This window comes from Temnothorax nylanderi, unplaced genomic scaffold, assembly GCF_030848795.1.
Source record: "Temnothorax nylanderi isolate EJ_2023f unplaced genomic scaffold, tnyl_v1.0 TNYL_tig0904_pilon, whole genome shotgun sequence".
Taxonomy (NCBI): Eukaryota; Metazoa; Arthropoda; class Insecta; order Hymenoptera; family Formicidae; genus Temnothorax; species Temnothorax nylanderi.
The window spans coordinates 1-19,761 of NW_027249966.1; the positions used below are offsets into that span (position 1 = coordinate 1).

Sequence of the window (19,761 nt, forward strand, 5' to 3'; positions counted from 1 at the left end):
TAGGTGTCATTTTACATGACCTTAAGAATTTCTACTGTTCTAATTTAAATAATAAGGACAAAGCTTTGGCTGTTATGGATTATTTGAGATTGCTATTTGAGGACGAGCCTATTGATACTAATTAATTATTAATATATATCATTAGACTCGTGAAAATGTCAACAAATTGATAGACGGCGATACGAGTCAGGCGCGGTACGTGGTGCGCAAGTAAAGAAATTAATAGTTACAGAAGTAACGAATTACAATGTGTATATACAGGGTGTATCAGAATGTTTGGTACTTTTTTCATATTTAGATAGAGCGAGCCAAACTGAGTCGAAAAGTCATGTACCATTTTGCAATTTTCGCAATAGTTGATGAGTTATTAATGATTAAAAATCGCCGTATTGGCCCGGCCCACCGCCAAATCCAAGCGCGCGGCGAGATGCGGCCGCCCCGCGGTCGGCGCGCGGGCAGTTGTTTACTTCAAGCGGCACGAGCGGCGCGTAACGCCGGGCCCCCGTCCTGAGCGATGATAGTTTCTCGCCTTTTTTAAATAGAAATAAAATTTTCTAACAGCATAGAAAAATTTTTTGTGCGTACTTATGTACATACGTGTGTACATGCATACACAGGAAAATATCAATTGTACTGCTTAAAAAAGCGATTACTCAATTTACTTTTTTTCTGTTAGTAAGTAACGGTTGTCTTTAAGAAAGAATATTTTCTTGATAATAGTCTTAAAATGTACAAATTTTAGAAAGAGTCTTTATCATGTACTCGAAAGAAGAATTTATACTCCTTCAAAGAACATAATAAAATTTTATTAAAGAAAAGTCAAAATAATAAATAAAGTAATATGAGGACCCTCGAGATTAAAATAGGAGAAGTCAAGGCTATGAGGGTCAGACGCAGATCACAGTGCGTAATATCAGAAATAACTGATTTATTCGTCGTTTTGATACATTACATCGATCCGTACGTTTCGGCTCAGCTTTGAGCCATCTTCAGCGGTAGTTACAGAAGTTAAGTTACACGTTCTCCGTACCGTATGGTGAGTTTACTGATTTAAAGTATCAGAAACATAGACCAATTGATCCATATCTGTAAATTTGTTTAATTAATGTTGAGATATTAAAAAGATCTCTTAGGAAACTCACCATTTGGTCTGAAAAACGTGGAATACAGAGCCATGTACATATGAATACTCTCTGCGAGAAGACTTGACGATCTTGTCGACACGACACACAATGATATGAAAGGTCTTGCAAGAAGAGGCATGTCGTAGGTCAACACACCGGCGAAGATTATAACTAGTCAAGTCTTCTCGCAGAGAGTATTCATTATGTACATGGCTCTGTATTCCACGTTTTTCAGACCGAATGGTGAGTTTCCTAAGGGATCTTTTTAATATCTCAACATTAATTGAACAAATTTACAGATATGGATCAATTGGTCTATGTTTCTGATACTTTGAATCAGTAAACTCACCATACGGTACGGAGAACGTGTAACTTAACTTTTGTAACTACCGCTGAAGATGGCTCAAAGCTGAGCCGAAACGTACGGATCGATGTAACGTATCAAAACGACGAATGAATCAGTTATTTCTGATATTACACACTGTGATCTGCGTCTGACCCTCATAGCCTTGACTTCTCCTATCAAAATAATAAGCAAATCGAATTTTTGTTTTAATTTTATATTCTTAATTGAAAAGTTAAACAATTAGAATTCAGAATATTATTTGTTTTAAGTAAAGAGAGTGATGAGTGTATTTTAAGATTATTAACAAAAAAATATTCTTTGTAAAGATAACCGTTAAAAGAAGGGAAATGGAGTAATTGGTTTTCTTAGCACTAGAATGATATTTTTTGCGTGTGAATTGTGCATAAATAGCAATCGCGATATAAGATCGCGAGCCAAAAAATAATTTTTTTTTCTGTGGCAAGAAAATGATAGAGCGCTATCATTTCCACACCACCTTGCGGTAGATAGCATGGCGCATTTTTTTTTAAGTGGTATCCCCAGTAGGTCTAATCCACTTTGCATTAAAATATGAGAATATTTTAATGCAAGAACTGTTCGAAGTGCCTTCCTCCTTCTCGTATACAGAGTCCGGCCCTTCGAGTAATATTGCGCGTCGCGCGGTGCGCCATTTCCGGCGTGATGGTACCGAAAGCTGCGAGAATTTCTTCTCGTACCTCAGCTTCTGTACCACCACGCCTGTGCTCGACTAAATCTTTGATGTAACCCCAAACGAAATAGTCGAGCACGTTAAGATCTGGCGACCGCGCCGGCCAAATGATTGGGCCACCTCGACCCATCCATCTGTCCGGATATCGCGCGTCTAAAACATTTCGCGCCTGTCGCGAAAAATGCGCGGGAGCCCCGTCGTGCTGGAAAATGAGCTCTTCCCGTTCACGAAGGGGAACGTCTTCGAGAAGACCGGGCAACTCATTTTCCAGAAACCGCGCGTAAATTTCCCCGGTTAAGCGTGGCGGGAGAATGTAGGGACCGATCTGAAAATCATAGAAAGAGTGTGATTTGAAAAAACTGTGAGGGAGACAAAGACGGACTTTCTTAACTCATAAACTTACTACTTACAATTCGGTTCGCTTTTATTCCTGCCCAAACATTTATCGACCAGCGATACTGAAACGCGCCTTGACGAATGGCGTGCGGATTTTCACCTCTCCATAATAAAAAATTATGGCAGTTAAACACGCCATTTGGTGTGAAGGTCGCTTCGTCCGTCCACAGGATGCGGTCGGGGAAAAGAACGTTCCGCCGACACTGCGCGAGGAACCCTGTGTATTTCGCCGATAATTATTATTTGTTAAAAGCAGCGTAAAAACATTAAAGAAAGATGATAAAAGTACCTTCACAATAATAGATGCGCTGCTCTGCATCTCTTGGAAGAAGTTGCTGCACCCGTTGATAATGAAACGGGTGCAATCCGTCCTGACGTAACACCCGATGTACGGCGCTATGGGAGAGACCGAGCATACCAGCGACACGGCGTATAGTAGGTCGTATCTGGGGGTTCTCGGGGTCGTCCTCGAAATCCTCGAATGTTTGGAGGATTCTCTCTTCGTCGATTACGCGACGTTGCAACGGTGCACCAGCATGTCGCCAATTTGGCAAAAGAGATCCTGTCTCTCTGGCGCGTAACTACTTTTGTAACTACCGCTGAAGATGGCTCAAAGCTGAGCCGAAACGTACGGATCGATGTAATGTATCAAAACGACGAATAAATCAGTTATTTCTGATATTACGCACTGTGATCTGCGTCTGACCCTCATAGCCTTGACTTCTCCTATTTTAATCTCGAGGGTCCTCATATTACTTTATTTATTATTTTGACTTTTCTTTAATAAAATTTTATTATGTTCTTTGAAGGAGTATAAATTCTTCTTTCGAGTACATGATAAAGACTCTTTCTAAAATTTGTACATTTTAAGACTATTATCAAGAAAATATTCTTTCTTAAAGACAACCGTTACTTACTAACAGAAAAAAAGTAAATTGAGTAATCGCTTTTTTAAGCAGTACAATTGATATTTTCCTGTGTATGCATGTACACACGTATGTACATAAGTACGCACAAAAAATTTTTCTATGCTGTTAGAAAATTTTATTTCTATTTAAAAAAGGCGAGAAACTATCATCGCTCAGGACGGGGGCCCGGCGTTACGCGCCGCTCGTGCCGCTTGAAGTAAACAACTGCCCGCGCGCCGACCGCGGGGCGGCCGCATCTCGCCGCGCGCTTGGATTTGGCGGTGGGCCGGGCCAATACGGCGATTTTTAATCATTAATAACTCATCAACTATTGCGAAAATTGCAAAATGGTACATGACTTTTCGACTCAGTTTGGCTCGCTCTATCTAAATATGAAAAAAGTACCAAACATTCTGATACACCCTGTATATATATATACACATATATTCCAACTTAATAAACTGCGCGCCGATTATTTGTCGGACTTGAAACACAGCTATCGTTGGAAAATTAATACCCTTCCCTCCCCGGAATTAAATCTACACGATTTAATTATTTAAAAAACTGTAAAGAAATTATTGCGAAAAATATTACCTCAGCCAGGATTCGAACCTGGAACCTCCCTCATTCCGTGAAGGGCGTCGTACCAATTCGACTACCGAGGCATGTGGTAATATTTATCGCAATAACCGATTAATAAGTTTAACAAACGCATGTTTCAGCCTGCGTAAATTCAAATATATCATTAGACTCGTGAAAATGTCAACAAATTGATAGACGGCGATACGAGTCAGGCGCGGTACGTGGTGCGCAAGTAAAGAAATTAATAGTTACAGAAGTAACGAATTACAATGTATATATATATATATATATATATATATATATATATATATACATATATATATACATATATTCTAACTTAATAAACTGCGCGCCGATTATTTGTCGGTCTTGAAACACAGCTATCGTTGAAAAATTAATACCCTTCCCTCCCCGGAATTAAATCTACACGATTTAATTATTTTAAAAACTGTAAAGAAATTATTGCGAAAAAATATTACCTCAGCCAGGATTCGAACCTGGAACCTCCCTCATTCCGTGAAGGGCGTCGTACCAATTCGACTACCGAGGCATGTGGTAATATTTATCGCAATAACCGGTTAATAAGTTTAACAAACGCATGTTTCAGCCTGCGTAAATTCAAATATATCATTAGACTCGTGAAAATGTCAACAAATTGATAGACGGCGATACGAGTCAGGCGCGGTACGTGGTGCGCAAGTAAAGAAATTAATAGTTACAGAAGTAACGAATTACAATGTATATATATATATATATATACATATATTCCAACTTAATATTGTAATTCGTTACTTCTGTAACTATTAATTTCTTTACTTGCGCACCACGTACCGCGCCTGACTCGTATCGCCGTCTATCAATTTGTTAATTATTAATAATTTGAAAATTCTGTCATTTCACACACTTCTTTATTAATAAAGATAATAATTAAAACCCAATACAATTAATGTTAATATTAATATAATATAATTTAATATAATTTTATTTTACTTCCACTTATTAGTACTTCGAATTGGATTATTTTAACATTCGTTAATTCTCTGAAGATTCTGCAATGGAATGTTAGAAGTGTGGGTAATAAACAATCTGAATTTTCAAATTTAATTAGGGAGTATGATATCGTTTGTTTACAGGAAACTTGGCTTCAGGGTCAGAGTTATTCTTTCTTTTTAATACATTCAGAAATGACAGGGATCATATAGGTGGAGGTACAGCTATTCTTTGTAGGAAGAAGTTGGATCCTGTTTCTGCTAATATAGATCTCACTGGGTTTTTGGGTATTGAATGTTCCATAATTTCTATTAAATGTAATAGGTCATCTCCAGATAGGATATTTATTATTTCGCTGTACAGACCTCCTCATCTTCATATAAATGAAGCTGGTTGGTCCTCTTTTTTCCACTCAATAGATTCGTCTCTGAATACGAAGGGGGTCATAATCTGTGGCGATTTTAACGCTCAACATACCTCATGGGGTTCGTCCCGATCAAACCAGGATGGAAAAACCTTAGCGGAGGCTTTGGTTTATAATCGTTTTTTGTATCTGAATGATGGCTGTTCTACGAGAGTCTCTGATGATAGTGAACAGATCAGCGTTCCGGATCTCACCTTGGTGTCAGAAGATATTTGTCGGAACTATTCTTGGCATACGCTTGAAGAACCTATGGGTAGTGATCACTACCCGATTATTATTATCCAGTTCTATTTTAATCACTTTGAAGATCCTGCTACTGATCCGGGTAAGAAGAGACTTAATATCTCTAACCTTGACAAAACTCTGTTTTGTATCCTATTAGTGGATGCTGGTGTGAGCGGAATTTCGGCAACTTTGGGTTCTGCTGGTAGACTTTATGAACTCTGGAACGAAAATATAATCGACTGTGCCCTGCGCGCTGGTGCTAAAATTGTGGATTCTAAGGAGATCATAATATTCGATCACTCTTCGGGGATTTGTAAAAGCTACCCGGTGAAATCCTCAAGGAAAAGAGTTAACCTGCCTTGGTGGGACGAGGAATGCCAAGAGGCTAAAGATAACAGGAAGGAAGCTTTTAAGAGATATTTGTCGAATTTCTTTACAGAGAATTGTGCGAGGTATAAAGCTGCGTCTAATGAATGCAGAAAGATCACCAGTCGTAGAAAAAGAGTAAACTTCCATAATTTTATTAATGATATTAATATAAATTGGAATGTAAAAACATTCTGGGATACTATTGGTGCATTTAAGAGAAGTGTTTATTTTAATAGACCAAATCCTCCTTCTGAGAGTAGATCCCTGGCTATCGACAGATCGATTGATAGGTTGTCCCCTCCTTGGGTTTCGGATTCCTTTGAGGAGACTATCGACTCTCCTTCGTCGTCCATTTTTGAGGATAAATTTTCGATAGACGAGCTTAAATCTATCATTTCATCCCTAAAAACTAAAAGCACTCCTGGACCGGACCTTATTAACAATCAATTAAAATCATAGAATGACCCTCGGGAATTACAATAATAGAAAAAAAGGGGCTATTAGGGTCGAACGCGGTTCTTCGTGCGTGGAATCAGTTTATTCGTCTTCTTGGAGTACATTGAAAATAAACGTTTCGGCTCATTTTTGAGCCATCCTCAGCATTAACAAGCGATTTGCCTTACGTTCCCCTTGTCAACTGGCGAGCTTACAGACTCGAATTAACGTGGACCAAATGAACCTTATCTGTAATTTTTATAAAAACGTTAGATGCAATAAGAGCGAAAAATCTTTATAGACTCACCAAAAGGCATGAAGCCGTATACAATAAAAGTAGCGAAAGGACTTATCCGTCCCGTCCACACGTTACGCAGCAATAAAATGACAAAAATTTGAAAAGAAGGAGCGTGTCACAAGTCACGCCATCGATAACGTTTAGCATAGATAGTTGTGTCAATAAGATAATGGATTGTTATGATATCTGGTCTAAGTACCAATGACAACGCCAGAACTCGACACGTCACCGAGTTCAGTTAGCCAGTGAGAAGCGTTCATGGGCATAGTTTCCAATTTATTTAAAACGGCTATATATGCATGGTGTAAAAATTCGGTGTCATCCTGCAAATTAATACTATTTCTCTGTAATTTTATATGAGTCATTTCAGAGACTAATCTTCTGGATAAATATCTTTCTTTATCAAGGATTTCCACGTTCTCCCAATCAAATTCGTGATCCAAATTTAATCTGTGTTCCGTGATGACAGATTGTGTCGTGGTATTTCTGTGAATGTGGTTACGATGCTCTGAAATTCGCGTTTTTAATTGCCTCTTCGTCTGGCCTACATATGAAGCGTCACAATTTTTGCAGGATATTTTATAAACCACATTTTTATTAGATTGAGTTGGGAGAACGTCTTTTTGTACCTTGATAAATTTGTTAAGTTTATTTAAGCTGAAGAAAGATAGGTTAACATTATGCTCTTTAACAGTTCTTTTAAAATCTTCCGAAATGCCCTGAACATATGGGACAGTGAACCACGTACGCCGTTCCTCTTCGCTTAGAGGTTCGTCCTGTCTGCAAGTGCGTTTGTTGAGTAAAGATTTAATTCTCGTGTTGATAGTGTTAAAGATAAATGTCAATGGGTAATCGTTCTTCAAGAGAGTGTCTATTATGAACTTGATATTCTTACAATGGAATTTCGGATGAGAAAGTAAAAATGCCCTATCTACCATGCCCATAATCGTACCTCTTTTTTGCGAGACAGGGTGCTGCGACAAAAAATTGAGATATCTCCCTGAAAACGTAGGTTTGTGGAACCAGTCAAATTCTAAAGTGTTCTCATTATTAATAATTGTCAAATCTAAGAAGTTAAGTTTATCACCCCCGACTTCCATAGTGAATTGAAGTCTAGGGTGGTAATTATTAAATAATTGCAAAATAATGTCAAGAGAGTCAGACGGTACCGCCATCGCTATGTCATCTACATATCTAAAGTAAAAAGGTATAATGAAAGTAAGTTGTCGCAGCACACTGTCTTCCAGGTCCTGCATGACAATATCGGCCGCTATGGGAGAAAACGGCGAGCCCATTGGAGAACCAAATTTCTGCTTATAAATTTTCGAATCAACAAGTAGGTTGAATCCAGAATTAATTCGACAGCTTTTATAAAATCATTCTTAGGGATGTTGCAGTTTTTCGAAATGTGTGACCATCTCTTGGTAATGCTTTCTAACACTAAGTTAGTCGGGATGTTCGTGAAAAGAGAGATGACATCCAGAGAAATTAATAAGTAATCTCTATCCAAATGTGTTCCATTTAATTTTTTGGCTAATTCAAAGCTATTATCTATGTGACTATCGGGTATAGGAACACTATCCGAAATAATCTTGTGTAAGAAGAGAGCTAAAGCGTAGGTAGGACTGTCGATAGATGAAATTATGATTCTAAAAGGATGACCTGTTTTGTGAATCTTTGGTAATCCATAGGTAATCCATAGGTGGGAGAATACCATCCGTACATAGTAATTGTTTATATTGCAATTCAGAAATATATTTTTGATTTTTCCACCTCAGGATCGTATCTCTTATTTTCCTAGTGAGAATTAAAGTTGGATCTTTACTAATATTTATGTAAGTAGTTGTGTCAGATAACATCTCGGTGATTCTTTGTTTATACGATTCTTTTTCCAATGCTACCGTGCTATTGCCTTTGTCAGCTCTTGTAAAAATAATATCAGGATTATCGTTCATAAACACTTTTGTGGCTTTAACCAGACTCGAAATTTCGGAGTAAAACGGAAATCTCGGAGCGAAGGAAAGAAGATTGTTAATAATCGGAATGGAACGGTTCCTGATGGCCAGAATCTTATTTATGTGTAAGCCCCAAGTGTTGCCTTCCGTACTTTTAATAAATTCAATGACCGTCTTTTTCTTGTTGTTTGTAGGTAAAGAAAAATTATCCCCCAATTGTAACAAACATTAAACTTTATCCGGTATTGAATACGGGGTTAAATTAATGAACCATTTCTCCCTAATGTGCGTAAGGGAAGATTCAGGAGTGATCGAAAACTCCGAAGGGTCAATGTGAACGTTGAAAGAGCTCAATCTATCTAATCGATCTATCAAATCAATTGTTACGTATGGTGCCTGAAACGGCCTTAAATAAATTACTTGAGATTTTCAACCTGATTATGGAGGATGGTTCATTTCCTGATTGTTGGAGGTTCTTTGATGTCTCGTTGATTCCGAAGCCCGGTAGGAGCGAATTCAGACCAATTTCGTTGGCTTCTGTACCCTTAAGATTATGGAAAGGTTGGTTAAGGTAAGATTGGAGAAATATCTTGAATTGGATAATTCCTAATTGTCAATTTGGATTTAGAAGAGGTAAATCATGCGAGAATTGCCTTGCCTTCATTAACCTGGAAATTTATAAATCCTTTGTCCAACATCAAATGATTGGGGCAATTTTTCTGGATATTAAGGGAGCTTATGATAATGTCAATCCTCAGATCTTGTTCAAGATGATTAATGGACTTAATATTCCTATGGGTTATAAGAGGTTTCTTAGGAATCTGATTGGTCCAAGAAATGTAAACTTTTATGAGTCGGGTAGATTTTGTAGGAGCCATCTTCTTCAGAATGGTCTTCCTCAGGGCTCAATTCTTAGCCCCGATCTTTTCAAGCTCTATTTGAAGGACATTCTTCAGATTATCCCGCATAATGTTAAAGTAATACAATTTGCCGATGATGTGGCCTTTTTGTGTTCTGACTCGAATCTTGACATAATTTTATCAACTTTGAGAAGTACTTTCGATATAGTTGAGAGTTGGTTGTGGGACTTGGGTCTTAATATCTCATTTCCTAAGACTCAATTTACTATTTTTTATAGGAAAAGATCGATTGTTATCCCGGCTAATTTGGAAGTTGCTAATGGACTCCTTCCTTTTCTTAATACAATTAAATATTTGGGTATGAATATGGACGTGGGCCTCAGGTGGCGAGATCATATTAGGTTTTTACGTACTAGAACCATGTGCTTTTCTAACATATTGAAATGGCTGACGGGTCGTGCATGGGGTATTGATCCTCGTAAGGCTATTAATTTTGTCAACGCCACCATCGGAGCACAACTTGAATGGAGTGCAATATGGTACCTTAGTGCAGCTAATATATACGTGTCTATTGTTGAGAGTCTTTTGTGTTCAGCCTTTAAGATAGTGTTGGGATTACCTAAATCGTCCCCTAATAGGGTATGCTGGTTTTTCGGTGAGCAGAAATCATTTAGAAGAAGAGTTGCATACAAGTGTGATAAATTTTTATTGAAGGCAATTCAGCTGAAGAATAATAGGCTTATAAATAGGATTGATAATCTCTATAATTTGTCTACTAATGCGGCTCCTAGCAATATTCCGTTTATAATTAAAAAATGGCCGATGGTTAGATATAGTTTGTACCCAGATAGCAATGCCTGATGATCAGATTTTATCACGTCATGATCTTCTGATATTGACCGAAATGTGATGTATGTCTTGTGATCATATTGTGATGATACACATCATGAGTACAAGTTAACATGTATATGAGGAAATATATGAGCTCAGATATTGACGTTACTTAGCCAACTCATGATAATCACATGCTGACCCTGGTGGAAATAATTTTACAACAATTACCGCGAGCGCTAGTACCGCACGCTGCCGCGACGCGGCTATACCACGCGTCACTTTCTCGTAATCAAAAATCATCACGCGCTAGTATAAGAGGCGAGCTTGTGAGAAGCCTAATTACAATGTTCTTTGCTGCAGATCAGCTTAAGTGATACCTCTGGTATCACATAGTGCAGAGGTCTGCGAAGCAATTTTTGATAAATTGTTGGATATGTCTTACTTATTTATTTACTTGTTTTTAAATAATTTTTTTATGAAATATTTAAAATTGTTGTCATTTCTTGAGCTTTATATGCACACAATATGCAGTATTTCATTGAACATTTATGTGTTTATTATGTCACTATTTTGTAAACTTTTATAGATTTCATCACATGTCTGCATTCTGAGCAACATATGAGCCCGCATCTGTGTCTATTCTTGCCATCATGTTTTTAATAAACGTGAGTACAATATGTACTCAGAACGAACACATTTTGCTATCTGGGTACATCTGGAATTTTCATCCTACTTTTTCTTATCCCTTCAGGTTTGATCTATCATCTACTTCGTTTGATATAACATCCGGTGTGTTAGCAAAGAATAACGACTCTCCTAATCAGGCATTTAGTAATCTTATTTCTTTTAATAGGACATCTCCTCAGGAGGTCGTCGTGTATACAGATGGCTCTAGGTCGGAATCAGCTGACGGAAGTCTTGTCGGTTGTTCTGTTTGGGTCCCTCAGTTCGATCTTTTATTTAAATATAAATTGAGCGATCTGTCGAGCTCTTTTACGGCGGAAGGTGTTGCAATTACCAAGGCTATTGACCTTGTATGGACTCAGTCATGGAATTTCGTTAACATATGTACGGACTCTCTCAGTATTATTCAGGCATTAAAGAACTCGAAACATAATTATAAACTTTCTCCACTTATCCCAGATTTGAAAATGAAGCTTACTTTGGCGGCTTGTGAAAACAAGGTTATTAGATTTACCTGGTGCCCATCCCATAAAGGGATTCAGGGTAATGAGATAGCGGATAGGGCAGCTAAGGAGGCTTCAGTCGAAGGGTCCTTTATTGGTAATAAGATCTCGTTCAAGGATGCACTTTCTTGTAACTTACGTGTTTACGAGAATATAGATACCCAATTTCTCAATGACATTAATGTGGGATCTGGAATGTATTATATGAATAATTTTACATCTATTAGATTGAGTTTTTTATCAAAATATAGCTGAGGTTTTCGTTCCGATTTTTGTTCTTTGATACGCCTAATTACAGGATACCCACTAGTCGGTACTACGAAATATAAATTTGGTTGGGTTGACTCCCCGGAGTGTATATGCGGATACGAAATTCAGGATATTAATCATATTTTTTGGTCTTGTTCTTTATATGATGAGGAAAGATCAGTATTAATCGAAGGATTGTTAAAGGAACATTTATTTGCACCATTCTCTGTGGAATACTTGAAACTTGAAAGGAAACTTGAATGTGAAAGTGATTAAATTAATCGTATCGTTTATTAATAGTTTAAACGTTAAAATATAATTTTGCTAGCAAACCTTAGAGTACTCATAGGGTAATTTGAGAACAAGTTACATTTGGATATCGAATTACCGAGAGGGCGCCTCCGACCCAACTAGAGGCTCCTCTAGGGACTTAAGTATCGTGGTACTTTGACTCAACAGTGAGTCGGAAATCCATTGGGTCTTTAGAAGAAGAAGAAGGAGAAGAAGAACCTATATATCAAGAGACACGGTAGTGTCTCGCGTCAAGTACGCGCGGAGCGATATCGACCGTGACTCTTTACGCGACGCGACGATTAATATTTTTTCTGATTCAAGGTAATTGTTTTATTTATATGTAATTATCCTATTATTATCAAGAGACACGGCAGTGTCTCGCGCCAAGTACACGCGAAGCGAGACCGCACTGTGACTCTTTTACGCGACTAATTGTAAGTGCATGTGACAGGAATTATAGTAGTTTACGTTTACGTGAGTATTACTTCTGTAGTAACTTATACAAACGATATCATCGTAGTTACTATAAAATCTCCCGTTTATGCAGAGGAATTATCGTATCGTAACCCATACAGCACAAAATGTTTTCAAAAAATATTTCTAAATATTTCTATAAAAATATTGCGAGAAACATTTTAAAATGGTTTTAGGAATATTTTAAAATGGTTTAAAAACTTTTTGTGGTAACATTTTTAAGAATATTTTAAGAATATTTTAAAAATATTTTTTTAAATGTTTTTTTTTTATTACCCAGGCAAAATTTTCTTAAATATTTAAAATATATTTTTGAAATATTAATTTAAATCTACATATTTATTGTATCATAATCTTGTTTCAAAATATTTAATAAATATTTTTATTTCTTATTGGTTTTATAATCTTTTTTCAAATATTTTTAAAAATCTTTTTGAAATATTATGAAATATTCTTAATTAAGAAAGATGCATGGTAGCACATCTTTTCGTGCTAGTTTGCAACGACGCCGCTAGGCGGCGCATAATGGTAAGACTAACTCGTAAGTAAATTTTAGTTGGGATCTAATATAAGCAGGCCTCCGGCGGAGCAAAATCATGAAATTCGCAACACATATCTTTGCCAGCAATACAACGCAAGGCTTACCCAACACCACACACACTGCGATGCTATAAATATACAAAATATTTTCCAAAATAAAATGTAAAGATGTATCCCAGTAAGCAAAAAATCATTATTACAATGTTATTGCAACGATATTCTAGAACTTGTAATGTTGTTAAATATGTAGTTCTTAATGTTGTATAGAACATCATTATGAACATACTTTGACCACGATTCCGAAATTTCAGTAATGTTGAAATGGAAGTGCCATAACGTTGCAAATAACATTGCGCTAAGGTTTTTCTATCATTCCTGTAATGTTTTTGAGATAAAAATTTAAACGTACTATCAACTTTATTACAATATTATATTAAGATTACCGTAATATTAATTCTAACATTTATTTAAAGTTGTTATTGATATTTTGTTTTCATTTCAGGCAATATGTATTTATTTTCAATAAAATACACTACACTAATTACTATAAAAAAGTAGTTTTATTTATATGAACAAACATATATACATATACATATATAGGTTTTATTATTAGATTTATTTCGTGTGCCAATTATCTCTGCGAATTATCTCTACCAATTATCTCAGAAAGTATTGATCCTAGGAAGGGATCCTAGGAAGGGGTTTTTGAAGTCAGCCTTCGGATAAGGGAAATTAAGGTGCCTTCTAACTCTTCTTTAGGCAATACGATACAGATGCTCTAGTTCAATATAACTCTTTTACTATTTTTTTTCTAAACTCTTATTCTTTCCTTTTAAATAGATTATTAATATTTCCGGATCTTTACCAAACAGTTGCTGGACAATAAGAATTTCTCGTTCAATTTCATAAATATTAGTAACATCTTCAGTGATTCATTCTGTGTATCAAAATACATTATGTCTGTTAAGTTAGCACCCCCCCCCCCCCACAAAAAACCGGAATAACACATATGTAAAAATTAAGTGCTCTTTGTGTGCTAATTATGTGCTCTATTCACGATTTTTGTGCTCGAGCGGTTTCGCGGGAAATTGCTATTGAAAGTAGGGATGCTGGCTTAACGTAAGCTAGCACCCCCACTCATTAAAATTACATATAGAATAAAAAACTTAATATGGTAAAATTATGTGCTTTTTATGTGCTTTTAAATGTCTCAAACAAAATTAGTCTATCTGTAATAGTTTAAAAGATATACGCAAAAAAGATCTATATACTACTGGTATAAGAGTAAAGTATCAGTTAAAATACAGAAAGCGAAATAATTCTTGTCTTAAAATGTTTCTCGATTAATGTGTTCTCGAAATATGCACAATGAAATTTTCGTGCTTATCCCCTTCGGCGACCCAAACGTGAGAACCCATACGTACAAGAGTAAAGTACCAGTTAAAATACTAATAGCAAACTGATTTTAGTCTTAAAATGTTCCTCAATTTATGTGCTTTCAAAATATACAGAATAAGATTTTTGTGCTCATCCCCTTCAGCTGACAAACCTTCCTAAAAGTGAGCACCACTATACTTTCAAGAGTAAAGTTCTTACTAATATAACGATTCGTTTCCAGCCTATTGATTATAAGCTGAAAATGTTTTATGAGCTTGTGGAATATGTACAATAAAATTTTACTGCTGACTCTTTTTTTATGAAAAAAATTATGAAAAAATCTAAATAACATTAATTGTTTTACGAAAATGTTAAAACATTATTATTTTATAATTTTATTTTGTAATTTTTATTTTATAATTTTTTCTAATCTAGTTATTCCTATACGTACAATATATTTAAGATTAATGCTAATTTGATGTTGATTTTGCTATAAAGACAGAAACAATAATTTACAAAATTAAATTAGTTAAAATTGTTTTTGTTAATGTATTGATTAAATTGTTTAATAAGACTTTAGAAAATTTTTTAAAATTAGTATTTTTTGCATAAATATTGTTATACGAAAAATTGTTAGCAAAACGTAGGTTAGTTATCAGTATCAAATATTTGATAGGGAGTAAATGGAAGAAGTAGGGGAGACCGGGGCCTAACCGTCGCCGGGGTTGAACCGTCAAATCAAATATCTCGGAATCTGTATATTGTGCGAACTCGCTATTAACATTGTAAACGCTACTTATGGTACCCATGTGACCAACGGAGTTTCGGCAGGTTACCTGCCGTGTTATGATTTTTACGAGGGCAAACGTGTTTTCGGAAGGTGAAAGTTACATTTTCTGCGCGTGGAAATTTTGTAATATCTGCAATAATATTTGCTCTCCAAATCTCGAGGTACGTGATTATAAAGAGTAATGTGATTATAAAGAATAAAGTAACATTTTACTTTACACACATGTAGCTATCGTTTGATAAAGCGAAAAAAAATTGAGGATTCGGTGATGTTTTGAACTCAAAATATCGATTTAGCCAAAAAAATAGATCGATCTTTTTGTTATAAACAAAAAAATATTCAACGTATTGCTTTTTTTTCGTCAAACGTTAGCTACATGTGTGTAAAGTAAAATGTTCTTGGGTTTTTGTTGCAGGATTAATGGGAAGACTCAAATCGTGCACACCGTCAACTGGGGATCATCGCGCGTCGAGGGGATGGGAGGTGTATTTTTGGGAGGAAATAATATTCAATTTTTTTGTGAATAGATAAAAGATAAATAAATCCACATGTCAAATTTCGCATTGATCCGTTGTATAGTTTCTTCACCAGAAAATTAGAAAAAGCGACAAATTTAGCGGAAAAAAAGAGATTCCCCCCAATATGAGTTATGAGTAAGTATTGCAAAGTTGCTAAATATTATGGAGAATTTTTCACTGAGATTCTGAACAATATATAAATATATATAAATAAACATATGTTTAACTAATTTTTAACATTCTCTTTCTAATAATAGAAACAAAATGTAATTTTCAAAATTAGTTACTCTTTAGTAAACTTTAATTTGTATTTATATAGAATCTCTTGTGTATTGTTTTTCATGACAATATTATATGAAGATAGTGCAGTTCACTCTACAATTGCGCGACTAATACTTGAAGGATATATTTGTTTTATGATGTATATAAAAGAATATGGTAATAGAATATTTAGATATTGCACATATAATTATTATGGCGGCTAAGAGCGCCCTGACAGACGGCGGCTCAACCGCCACACCGAGCGCACACGAGCGCGCCCCTGCCAAACGGCAGCCCGTTCTACACGCCCTGCCAGAGCGCGCGCGCCAGCGGCACGGCAACCAGCCGCGCGCGGTAAACACGCGCTACCAGCGCGAGGATGAACACAACAAGCTTCCGCCGATAGGCGGCTGAGCTTTCGCGAGTTCAATGTTCTGCAAGGACGTGTATATAAGACCGCACCAGGAAAGCCCCAGCAGCATTCACGGCTCACATACTCCTGATACCGGAGCACAGAGAGTGATAGTCTTTTTGGATAACCAACGATCGAGCTGCCACCAGAGATTAGCGACGCCTGTCAACCTACGCTCAACGCAGCCATCGAGGGAGCCGACAACTAGTCGGGATATACAGCTGCGGAGGTCGACTCTTCCACGCCGGACGGAGCCGACGCCCCGTCACCTCCGCCGCCTTCGTCAGGAGACGAGGCCGACCAGGGACCACCGCCGTAGCGGGATACCATCGGCACTTTTCCGGGCCACACAAACGCCCCACACAAACGGTCCTTCTCAGGACCATGCCTGTACATAGAAACTGTAAAGGCCATCGCACACAAAATTGCATAGGCTGCATAAGCATAGCATAAGACCGCTGGACCAATGAGCATCCAGCATAAAGTCGCCATATTGATTTACATAAGATGCTCATTGGTCCAGCGGTCTTATGCTATGCTTATGCAGCCTATGCAATTTTGTGTGCGATGGCCTTAAATATACTAGACGTAAGAATAAATACTGTATATGCCAGATTTCAACATCTCATCATTTGCGACTCCACGACACTGCGCATCCTACCGTCCACAAGCGAGCGAACGATAGCGAGCGAAACGAGTATCAAAATGTGTATCAAAAAATTACATTGACCAAAAAAATTAATGTGATTTTTATGCTTTTAAAATCATTGTGCATATTTCGGGAGCACATAAATTGAGGAACATTTTAAGACTAAAATCAATTCGCTATCTATATTTTTACTGGTACTTTACTCTTGTACGTATGGGGTGCTCACGTTTGGGTCGGCCGAAGAGGATGAGCACGGAAATCTCATTGTGCATATTTCGAGAATACATTAATCGAGAAACATTTTAAGACAAGAATTATTTTGCTTTCTGTATTTTAACTGATACTTTACTCTTATATCAGTAGTATATAGATCTTTTTTTGCGTATATCTTTTAAACTATTACAGATAGACTAATTTTGTTTGAGGCATTTGAAAGCACATAAAAAGCAAATAATTCTAGCATATTGAGTTTTTTATTTTATATGTAATTTTAATGAGTGGGGGTGCTAGCTTACGTTAAGCCAGTATTCCCAGTTTTAATTGCAATTTCCCACGAAACCGCTCGAGCACAAAAATCGTGAATAGAGCACATAATTAAATAAAGAGCACTTAATTTCTGCATATGTGTTATTCCGGTTTTTTTGTGGGGAGGGGGATGTTAACCTAACAGACATAAATACATTATGTTACTTTTTTACCTTTTAAGATTTTTTTCTTTGTTTACGGGTGTTTGCAAATCTAAGCCATTCCATTATAGAGTGTTCCAAGTCTTTCTCTGTATTACAAGGGATTGTTGTCTAATAGCCTCTAAAACAAGAAGAATTCAATATAGTTTAAATAAGAGAAAGTTGTAATTTAATATATACATAATTTAATTATAATAAGCAGCTTTACTTACGACTTGCGTAAAAGCTTCTTGGTCATCTTTTAGCATTTCCTCAAAAGTAAGAAAACTGTTAATAGGAGTTAAGGAAAGATATTCTCCAATCTTAGTATCTTGTACAGAGTTTTCCTTATGATATATTGTTCACTGATGTTTATCTTAGCCAGGGTCAAATTTTTCAAATGGTGGTTTCTTGAATTTAATACAACAATTGATCCCATATGTTAAGACATATTCATTGCCCTGTACATATAAAATATGCTTACAATAATATATTTATATACTTTAGAGTGTGATAGCACATATATGGGAAAAAAATATAGAAATAAATAAAAAGTCAGTTTTGGTCTTGTTTGTACTGATCGTTTGTTACATCTATCAACTTTATACTAATTTTATACTAAATTACTCTTTCAGTGATACATGCAAACGATGATGTATTAAAGCTGTACAATACTTCTTCAACAAATTGTCTTCATACATATTGTACCAGCTTTATACGTTATCATTTACATATTTCGCCAAATTTTGAGGTTATTTTATAGAAAGTTACACTGTTTGCGGTACCATCGAAATAATAGCATTGACGAACCTTGATGATATTTTTGATGTCCAAGGACAAGTCTATTATCGAACGTAGATAAATTAATTGATATTTCCTCTCTTTTGTAAATCTCTCTTGTAAATCGGAAAATGAATCCTGCATCACCAGCTACTATTCATAGCACGTATGGTTAATTGAATTCTTATCATTAATATACAACTTTTAGAATATAATAGTTACTTACTTATATATATAAATATGCTGTAAATAAAGAGCACTCCGCACTGCTCGATCGACACACGTGTATACGTACTCACGCATCGTATGTAGGATAATCATGTACATCATGACTGTCGCGATGAGCGTTGCGCACAATATAAAACAATAACATTATAACAACAGAAAATTAATATACTACCAACGTTATTTCTAAGTCCAAATTACAAGGAATTTTGAACTGTTGCATTGATCTCAAATAAATGTCAGAGTAACATTTGAAAAATATTTTCTGTAACGTTTTTAAAATATTTTAACAACATTCAAAAAAATCATATTACGAAATAATATTTTTTAAATATTTATATAATATTATTAAAAAACATTTTAAAAATACACATAAAGTCAATATTTTTAAACGTTAATTTAATGTTCCTTGCTTACTGGGATATTTTTCAAATATTAAACAAATCTTTCAAACGTGAAACAATTATTGCTGATTGGGTCAAACATATTTTATTTTTTGAAGCAAAATTTCTAAAAAATTTTACAAATATTATTGAATATATTTATTTGCAATCTTTTAAAAATATTTTTGAAAATATTTTTCTGACATGATCTGGCAGACATAGAAACATTCTAAAAATATTTTTGTAAATTATTTTAATCTTCCTAAAAAATATTTTTAAAATATTTTAAAAATATTCATCGTTTCCTTACAGTGCCAGACTAGAGTCAAGCTCAACAGGGTCTTCTTTCCCCGCTAATTTTTCCAAGCCCGTTCCCTTGGCAGTTCCCTTGGTTTCGCTAGATAGTAGATAGGGACAGTGGGAATCTCGTTAATCCATTCATGCGCGTCACTAATTAGATGACGAGGCATTTGGCTACTTTAAGAGAGTCAAGGTGCCTTTT

The 19,761-nt window shown here is 35.9% G+C and overlaps 1 long non-coding RNA gene across 1 annotated transcript; it reads right to left on the reverse strand.

Moving 5' to 3' along the window:
* Nucleotides 1–13,807: 13,807 nt before the first annotated feature.
* LOC139785860 (uncharacterized) lies at nucleotides 13,808–19,728 on the reverse strand. The gene is made up of 6 exons (XR_011722104.1): nucleotides 19,570–19,728; nucleotides 18,878–18,983; nucleotides 18,682–18,804; nucleotides 18,105–18,332; nucleotides 17,905–18,013; nucleotides 13,808–14,136 (listed from the first exon to the last, which is right to left on the reverse strand). It is a non-coding gene; the product is annotated as an uncharacterized lncRNA (long non-coding RNA).
* Between the last annotated feature and the right edge of the window lie 33 nt (nucleotides 19,729–19,761).